Below are 9316 nucleotides of genomic sequence, written 5' to 3' on the forward strand. Positions count from 1 at the left end.
ACATTGTTGCAGTAAATGCTGCGTAGTCTGGACAAAATCGTTGGACGTAACCAGTCAACCCAAGAAAGCTGTGAAGTTCCTCTTGTGTTCGTGGTACTGGCCAGTCCTTGATGGTTTGTACCTTGTCCGGATCCATCCGTACACCGTTGCGTCCTACGAAGTCCCCGAGACACGGAATCTCGTCGGCACAGAAGACACACTTGGCAAGCTTGACGTACAGCTTGTTGTCACGCAGGATATTTAATGTCTTGCGCAACGCCTTCAAGTGGTCATCGATGCTCTGAGACTTCGCGAAAACGTAGATGTCATCATAAAACGATTTGGTGTTTCCAAACCTCGGAACAGCTTTGACGTTAAACGATGCATCGTCGCTGGCGCATTACAGACTCCCATGGGCAGAACAAGATACGCCCAGAGTCCGTTTGGCGCTTGAAATGCTGTGAACTTGATATCCTCTTCACGCATACGTACTTGATAGTACGCGGACATCAAATCCATAGTGGAAAACCAGTACGCTCCGGACATCGCGTCAAGAATGTCCTCCTTTCTCGTCATTGGGATACTTTGACGTACAGTGTTGGAGTTCAAGTACCGGTAGTCGTGTACAATCCTCCAGCCAACTGGTTTTCGTACACAGAAGGTTGGAGCAGCATGTGGACTGATGCTTGGACGGATGAGCTTCTTCTTCACCATGTCTACAACCCAACGCACAATCTCGTGTTGCTGCTCTGGTGATTGACGCCATTGTTGCCGATACATTGCAAGATTCGGATCCTCCACGTCAATCCTATGCTCAATCTCGCGTTTCTCGGGTAAACCTTCTGGGAGCTGAGGACGAAACACATTGTCCATGTACTCCATGAGTAACTGGTACGCGGGATTCCCCTTGAAGCTATCCCAGTCCGTATCCAGATACCGTTGTGCTTTCGCACTTCCGACGTTGTCGAAGGTTGGTCTGCCAATACCACGTGTCGCCGTGTACTTGGTTGATCTTGCCGTTGCAGTGAGCGAGCAACTTGCTTGATCGTCACGTTCGTCAGAACCAACATAAAGTCAGGTTCATCGATCGACTTGGTCTTGATTCTCAGGAACTTTCGTAGCTTCTTGCGAGTGATGAGCTTCGTCTGGACACCAGCCTCGTCAACGACACCCATCGTGAGCATATTTTCCACGACAGTGCCTCTGCCCCCAGTACTGCTGCTATCTCCAGCCTCTCGTACAGTACCGCCGCGTTTCAACAATTCCCAGTTGTCCTTCACCGCCGAACCCTTGCCGGCTGACGCGTCTTCTGGTTGTTCGCAAACAACTCCTGGGCTCTCTTTATGCGTTGCGTCGCAAACAGTTTCAGCCGCGGACTTCACAACCGTTTCCAGCGCGGCACCTCGACAGGAAGCGGGTCTTTTCGCCGATAGGCCTTTCGCCTCGACAGATCTCCGAAGCCCGGAGGCAATCACCGGTCCGCCTTCCTCGATCGGTCCACTGGTTTCCCCTGTTCGCTTCCAATGCAGAGTCCTCACTTGCGTTCCTTCGATACATCGACCTCTCCAGTCGATCTGCGGCTGCATATCCTCGAAGAATGGGATTCCAAGGATGCAGTCGAATTCGTCGGGTATGGCGTAGACGACAGCGATACACTTGTATGCCTTGCCCAACCCAGACACCAGGATTTCGAGGGGAAGTACCTTCAGTTCCGTCTCGACAATCTGGTTGTCTCCAAGTTTCACACGAATGTTCCTACCAATGAACTTCGTGGCCTTGAGTCGATGTTTCTCGACCCACTGTCTGGACACGTAGATTGTGGTTGCTCCACAGTCCAACAGCATCCTTTGGGTCGAAATGGTCGCGCCACTAACGATGATTTCCCCCTCTACGGAGAACAGTGGACGCGACTTGTAGACGAGAGGGTTTTCGCTCAGAACGTTACGGCTGACATTCTCAAACTTAACTGATCCGGCTACGTTCTCTTCCACGACAGGACCCTCATTCACTGACGTGGCTGCCCGTTTCCCTGCTCCTCTTGCTCTTTCTTCCAAAGGAAGCAGTTGGTCTTGATGTGGCCAGGTTTCTTGCAGTGGAAACAGGTACGACTTTGGGCTCGTTTCGAGCTAGTCTTCGCCTTGAAACGCCCTTTACCACGAAACGTTTTTTCCTTGAGCGACTTGTCATGACTCGGCGCGTGCTCAGTGGACGGCTTCCGCTTGTCTTGGCGAGTGTGACGTTCGCGCGACTCGTCGACGAAGTGTGTCACCTCATACTTGACAGCAAGGTCCATTGCGTCGCTCAGGGTTTCTGGGCTCTCGAGCTTGACACAGCTACGCGTGCGCGGCTTGAGACCGTTCGCGTAGTATAGTACTTGGTCAAGCACGCTCATTCCTTCAACTCTGAAGATCAAGGCTGAATACTCACCATTGTAGGTCTCGATGTCCGCTGTCTGCTTGAGGCGTTGAAGCTTCTCGCTCAGGACAGACTGGTAATTCGACGCTTCGAAGTGTTGGAGCACATGCTCACGGACAATCCTCCACGTGTGCTCCTCCGCTCGAGCTGTCGACGACCAGTGCAGGAACCATCCGGATGCCGGCTTTTCCATTGCCGATCCGGCAATTCCAGGAAGACGCGTGCTCGTGTCTTCGATTGGAATGTTGTTGATGCGGCAGACGTTCTCGATCTGGAACAGCCATTCGCGGACGTCTTCCCCCCTCTTGCCCGTGAACTTAGGCAGATGGCCCGGCACTTTCGTGCGGTCGGCCATCGCTTGGTTCAGCCGATCGATCTCGGCGCGTAGCTGGGCGATTGTTGGCATGGGCTCCTTCTGGTCAGGTTGCTGGGACCAACAAGTGCTACCAGTATTTCAGGAAACGCTAGCTTCGGGGAGGGCGCGCGAAACGAGAAGTGCCACCCCCGCAGTTCAGGCGGATGGAACCTTCTAGAACCTTCTAGAAGGTTCCACGGCCGCCCTACATATGCCTTTTTGTACTACATACTGAATCTATGTTAAACTGAGCATGTCTCTGATTGGCTGAAACTCTACACCTATCATATCTGATACAGTGCAGCACACGCGGTTTGGGTGTGGCGGAGTGGCGATTGGACTCTGCATCCGGCATATTTTTTGTGATGCTGCTGGGTTCTTTCAGCTCGTACGCGACCTCGCCGAACTGTATCGAGCTTTTGGAGATCTCGACAATGGGCTCATGAACAATAACAGCAGCGTCGAGCTGTCGAAAGTACCACATTTCCAGTCGTGCATGGCGGAGCTGCACGATATGACGCTTAAGGAACGCTAAGAAGCTTTAAAGTGCCAGCCTGTTGGGTTTAAGCTTTCACCAGAAGCGGCGAGTGAGGCTAGTGAGCTGCTACCTACACCCGCGGTAGGCCGTGTGCTACGCTTCTCGTCAAACGAACTTGCAGCGCTGAAAGATGAGGTGAACGCGAGCAACATTGGTGAACGAGTCTCAACCTTCTCCGCCTTGGCTGCTCATATCTGGCAGAGCATCTACCGCGCCCGTACACGTCTGCATGAGACTGGCATGGTGCCAACAAGCAAAGCATCGTCTCAGATACTGCTATCAGTTAACTTGCGCAGCCGAAACCAACTCGATGTGCCACCAAAATACTTCCCCAATGCAGTGTTCTCTCAGGTTTTATCGCCCCCTGGTGCCAAACTAGGGATACTTCACTGTCCACAGCCGCTGCGTTGATTCGCGACGGTATCCAGCCGCAAGAAGTGACAGAAATGCTGAAGACGTTGCGGTGGATTGCTGCACAGCCTGACAAGAGGCGTGTACAGCCTTGCTGCGACTATGAGAAAGAAGGCGTGTACGTGACTCAATGGAACAAGTTCGACATGTACCAGAGCACCAGATTCGAAGTACCACCAGCACTCGTGGCTCATCCCTTCACGAATGCTTCACTCCACGACGGACTGACTTACTTTATGGCAACAGAGGACCAGCTAAACCAGTCGGTTAGTTCAACTGGAGTTACGACTGGGAGTATTGATGCCAACATCGCATTGAAGGAGTCAGTGTGGGATATTCTTGATCAAGACGAGAGATTCCGACGTCATCGCGGCTGGTAAGGAAATTTCTTACTTAAGTAAAGAAAATCATTTGGAACGAATCGGTTTCTTTCTTTTAAATAAAAATGCTTCGTCAATGAATTGTTTTTTTTATGGACATGTCGTACTGCCGTGAATAGTGATGGCTCGGAGCTACCAGTGCTTTTAAGTAGTATTTCAAAGTGACAAAAAGGCTAAAAGTTAGATCCCAAAGAAACTATCAGCACCTGCTGCATCTGGCGCGGTGTCCTCATCTTACAACTGCTGTCCGACAGCGATTCTGCTCAGCGCCACGACAGCAACCTGATCTTGTTGAATCATCTACACCGTCAGTATACCGGGGTACAATCCAGTGTACCCCAGGTTACATAAAGTATGATTCATCACTCTTGACACCTGGCTCACGGTACCAGGGGCTCTAACAGCCAGTCAGGGCATGACTACTTAGCTCCACTAAACGTGACCTCTAGCTTGTAAAGACCCCAAGCTAAGCTTACTTATGAATACATTAGTCGTACATCTACTTTTTCAAGTAGCAAACCGTTCTCACTGAGGCCGGGAATGGACCATCATTCACTCAGGTAGTACATACCCTTAACGCCTTGGCTCCCAACGGCGTAACTTACGACATTACGAAATTGCTATGTCGTATAGTGCGCGCGGAAATGATAGACGAAAACTCGATTTCGAGCCGATTTTTGTCAAATCAAAAGCAATGAATTTGGGATTCATATCCAATCAGGAGAACACCATTACGGTTCTTTTAAGGTACTGCTCGTTGTAATCCGTTAAGTAACGGCTGAGAAACACCTTAAAATCTACTGTTGTGTTGGAACCCCCTGCGCGAAAAGTTTTTAGCCTAAGTGCTAAATTCTGCTTGTTGGGAGACAACTTACAAGGACCACCTGGCTTGTAGTGAATAAGTATGGCCTAACAGAAGTCGTTATGCATTTGTTGTGTCATAGTGTGCTGTTTAGCGATGGGTACAGGGGCATCGCTGTCGGACATGGAGAAGCGAAGTATTTTGGCCTACAAGGAGGCAAACATGTCCACTAACGCAATTGCTACGCGTGTGGGACGCTCCTGGAAGGTAGTAAACAACTTTCTAAAGGATCCAGAAGCGTATGGAACCAAGAAAAGCCCCGGTAGACCAAGGAAAGTATGTTACGATATAATGAGACTTACCTTAGGAAATGGCTCAAGCAATACTTCAACCAAATCATTTGAATCCAATAAGGTTCAAGAGGTAGCTGGGGTTAATCCAGAAACAAGATAGGGAAGGGGGTGCAGAAAATCAGCTCCCACTGGATGTTTTCCCGCGCCCACCTGTAAAATCACTCATTCCAGAATTTGCCGGATGGCGCGCATCCGGTCCAGCAAACGCGGAAAGACCGCAGCCGTTGCCACCGTCGCTCGGGATATCGACATTAGCCATTTCTGGAGGCAGCTAAAGGCGGTAGGCTTGACATCAAAAATAATAAGCGACCTCGCGAGAGAGTGGAGCTACACAAGCCCCGATGGAGCCAGCGTGCTCATCGGCGAGAGCGCGCTAGTCGCATACGCTCTGAAGTCGAGAATGCTGGGCGAGAGTGAGAGCGTAAACGACGTAGACATCGGAGACAAGAGCGTTGTGGATGAGAGTCCGGCGAGTAAGGAGGTGGGAGATGTCGAGGAGGCGGGAGCGTACGAAGAGACGGTAAGCCAATCTAGTGCTCCGCTCACGTGTCCTGTACCAGCTACACAAGCCTCGATGGGAGAGGACATTTGAGTGTCGCAGATTGACACGAGCTCTTTGTTTTCTAGCGAAATGCTGAATGCGTTGCTCGGTTCGTCGAGCGAGTCGGACGATGATCTCTCTCAGTCAGCGGTGACAAGGGCATTCGGCTTGCAGCTTAGCGACCTTCACGCGGATGAATCACATCGAGATGCGGCTGCAAGCTTGCATATGCTGTCGGAGGCGCCTGGGGTAGAGAGCGAGACAGAGCAAGACTTTGTACCTGCTACTGCAGACCGCGTCTTGCGGCCACGCGTTCATGTGAAGAAGGACATCAACTTCGTCCCGGAGGACGAGAAGATGAGCTTCTACGAGAGTTTCAGTACCGGTGAGAGCGATGGAGGAGCACTTGATGAAGACGAGATAGCAGAACCTGCTGATCGCGGTAAGCAAGATGCAGATGATGACGTCTTCTCCGAAGACGATGCTGTGTATATGGACGAAGCTTTCGTGGCTTCGCTCCAGATTGGTAAAAATGCGCTTGACAAGCGTACTATAAAGCAGCGCGAGGAGCGGCTACGTGCCATAGCGTGGACGCCTGTGTCGTCGTTGTTAGAAGAAGGCGTGGCCGCGTACTCGGGGCTCAGTTATGAAGACGCTCATCCACTTCGCGAGCTATGTGACCTCAGTCACTATTCAAACCTTTTTCTGCCTCATGCTCAAGTCACTGTGGGTCAATATTAACGTGGAGACTAACAGGTACGGCCTTCAGCAAGTTGACAGACGTGCTCAGGCTATTCAAGCCAAGCACGTGGGCAGTCGTCGCGAGACAGTTAAGCAAATACGACGGCGTTTGAAGTCAAAGCCTGGCTATCAAACACACGAGATTCTGCACGTTATTGGGCTTCTTGTGGTACGGATGTTGTGTCCGCAAAAGCGCCGCTTTGCAGCGCATTGGTCTATGGTCGAGGACGGTGCGGTTCCAGCAGGCACCTTTGGCCGTTTCATGGCTCGCAATCGATGCCAAGACATGATGCGCGACCTACACTTTGTTGACAACAAGACCGATCGAACGCGTGACAAGCTATGGAAGCTCAGGCCTGTTGTCGACAAGATACAGCAACGATTTCTTACGGGATGGTCTCTCCCAGCCGTGCTTTCTTTTGATAAAGGTGTTTTGCCTGCCACTTCAAATCGGAACACAACCCGCATGTTTATGCCGGACAAGCCTCACCGCTACGGGTCCAAGATGCTCATGGTCTGCGACTCAAGAACTTCTTATTGCCACAGGTGCACTCACTCTTTTATCTATGTCATAACTGATGACGTGTTTTGCTAAATATAACTGTGTATGTCGTATCCTTTTTAGATTCGAAGTTTACGCTGGAAAACGCGATGTCAGTGACGGCGCTGACAACTCAGCTGATCATAAGACTGGTGCTGCAGCGGTCATCCGAAATCTGAAGATTGTGCTTGGCACGAACTCGCGACACTCGTGGCATGCAGTGGTTGTCGATCGGCTCTACTCGGCGTCTTACTTGCCATCGAGCTTCTCGGCATGAGCCTCTACGTAATTGGCACTGTCATGATCAACCGGTTGGGTTTGGATAAGAACATCTTTGAGAAGTGACAGAGGCGGCCGGCTAGGATTCCTCGTGGGTCCTTCACCTTCTCTCGGTCCGTTGCGGTACCTAGCATGATCGCGTTTCTCTGGTGGAACCGCAAGCCTGTGCACTACTTGTGCACAGGCTCTGTAATGACACCTTCGACAATCAACCGGAAAGTGAAGCAGGTGGGACCTATCACAGTACCGTGTCCGGCCGCTGTGAGCGACTACCAGCGCTGGGTGGGCGGAGGTGATGTGCACGATCAACTCCGCCTTTAAAATTACTCTCTACAACTGTCAAAAAAAAACTACAAAATCTTATTCTTAGGCTTTCTCGATTTAGTATTGGTGAATTCTTAAATTTCGCACAAAGAAGCTGCAACAATGAAGGAAACAGCAGTGATGACGCGCGGAGAGTGGTTTGGTGTCCTCCAGAACCAGCTCCTTCAGCTAAAAGCTGGGGACTTCGCCGGTATGGCTGTAACGCCACCACCCACAGGTCAGACTCGCAGGCGTGCACCTGTCTGTATTACGCACACGGTTCAGCAGTCCGAGGACTGGGTAACCGTCAGCGGAGTTCAGAAGCGTCGTCAAAGGTCTTTCAAGGTCTGCGCTCTTCTATGACTGGACAGAAAGAAGAAGTCGTTTGTGACGACCTTCTTCTGCGAGCGCTGCTCCGTCGGCGAAGCAAAATGCTGGCTGTGTAACATGGTCCGTCCTCAGTACAAGGGAACTGCAAAGACATGCTTCGAGATTTGGCACGACGACTTCGACTGCGGTCAAACCATTCCACGTACCTTGGGGAAGCGTATCGCCTTGCGGCGTCCAGGTCGGGAAGCTGAAGCACGAAAGAGAACGCGCCGAAGCTACACCTTCGTGCTGCTGCTGAAGACGTCGATAATGAGAATAAGAGCGAGCCGGAGTGATCCGTCCTGCAGACTTGCTGATGAGCGTTAGCATATGTCAAATCGTAATGCTTGCTTCTTTGAATTGATGTACCTTTTGATTCACCTTTTACTATTGAAAAAGAATTCAAAGGCAGCTCTTTGTACCACCTTCCACCGTCTCTGCTGTGGTATGGTACATTAAGTGCAATCTGGTGATTGGAAAGGTGTATAATTTACGACATTGCTAAAACAACCTGCTTAAACTTGATTCACCTTCCCGCAAGTGGAAAGTCTACTGTATACAAATCACAAGTGGCATTGTTATGTCGTATTATACGACATATATTTGAGAGTTTTCGATACACTTTTCCGGAAACCAAGGGGTTAAGCACTTCCTCTGTGCAAGGTGTTGTGTGACCCGTCACACTTGGTAGCACTCGTAGTCAATTCTACGCCTTCGCGGGTAGATTGAGCTACCTGAATCCTTTGTGCGCTCAACGTTAGAGGCACGATGAACCGAAGTGAGTTTCCTCGCTCGAACGACTCACAGTACGAGTCTGTTCGGAAGCTGAAAGGCATCTTTGGACTTGATGTCCTCCGCAGCTTGACGGCAGTGACACCTGCCGAGCAATACAAACGCGTGGCGGCGTTTGATACCTACGAGCGTGATCTCATCGCTCACGTTCGCGGGAGTTTGGAGCCCTCGATGATCGCTCCCCAGGCAACCAGGTCTAAGCCGATAAGGCTGGAGGTCCCCGCGTTTGAGGGGAAGGAAGGAAAGAACCTTCACTTATGGGTCTGTGAGATGGAGATCGCCATGAAGGCGGTCCTCCTCTCGGACGAGCCAATTCGGGTGGCTTTTTCCCCGACCAACCTCAGTGGACGTGCCAAGCACTAAGCATACACCTGGGAGACGATATTATTTAGATGCTTTGCATCCTGAGCTTATCTCTTTGAATAGCCTCGATCCGCGTCCTAACCGGCGAAAAACGAGTTCCGCCAGGGCTCACGCTTTCTCGCGTGTAAGCAAGGTAAACGTGAGCTGTAGGAGT

This window comes from Phytophthora infestans, genomic scaffold (assembly GCF_000142945.1).
Source record: "Phytophthora infestans T30-4 supercont1.9 genomic scaffold, whole genome shotgun sequence".
Classification (NCBI taxonomy): Eukaryota; Oomycota; class Peronosporomycetes; order Peronosporales; family Peronosporaceae; genus Phytophthora; species Phytophthora infestans.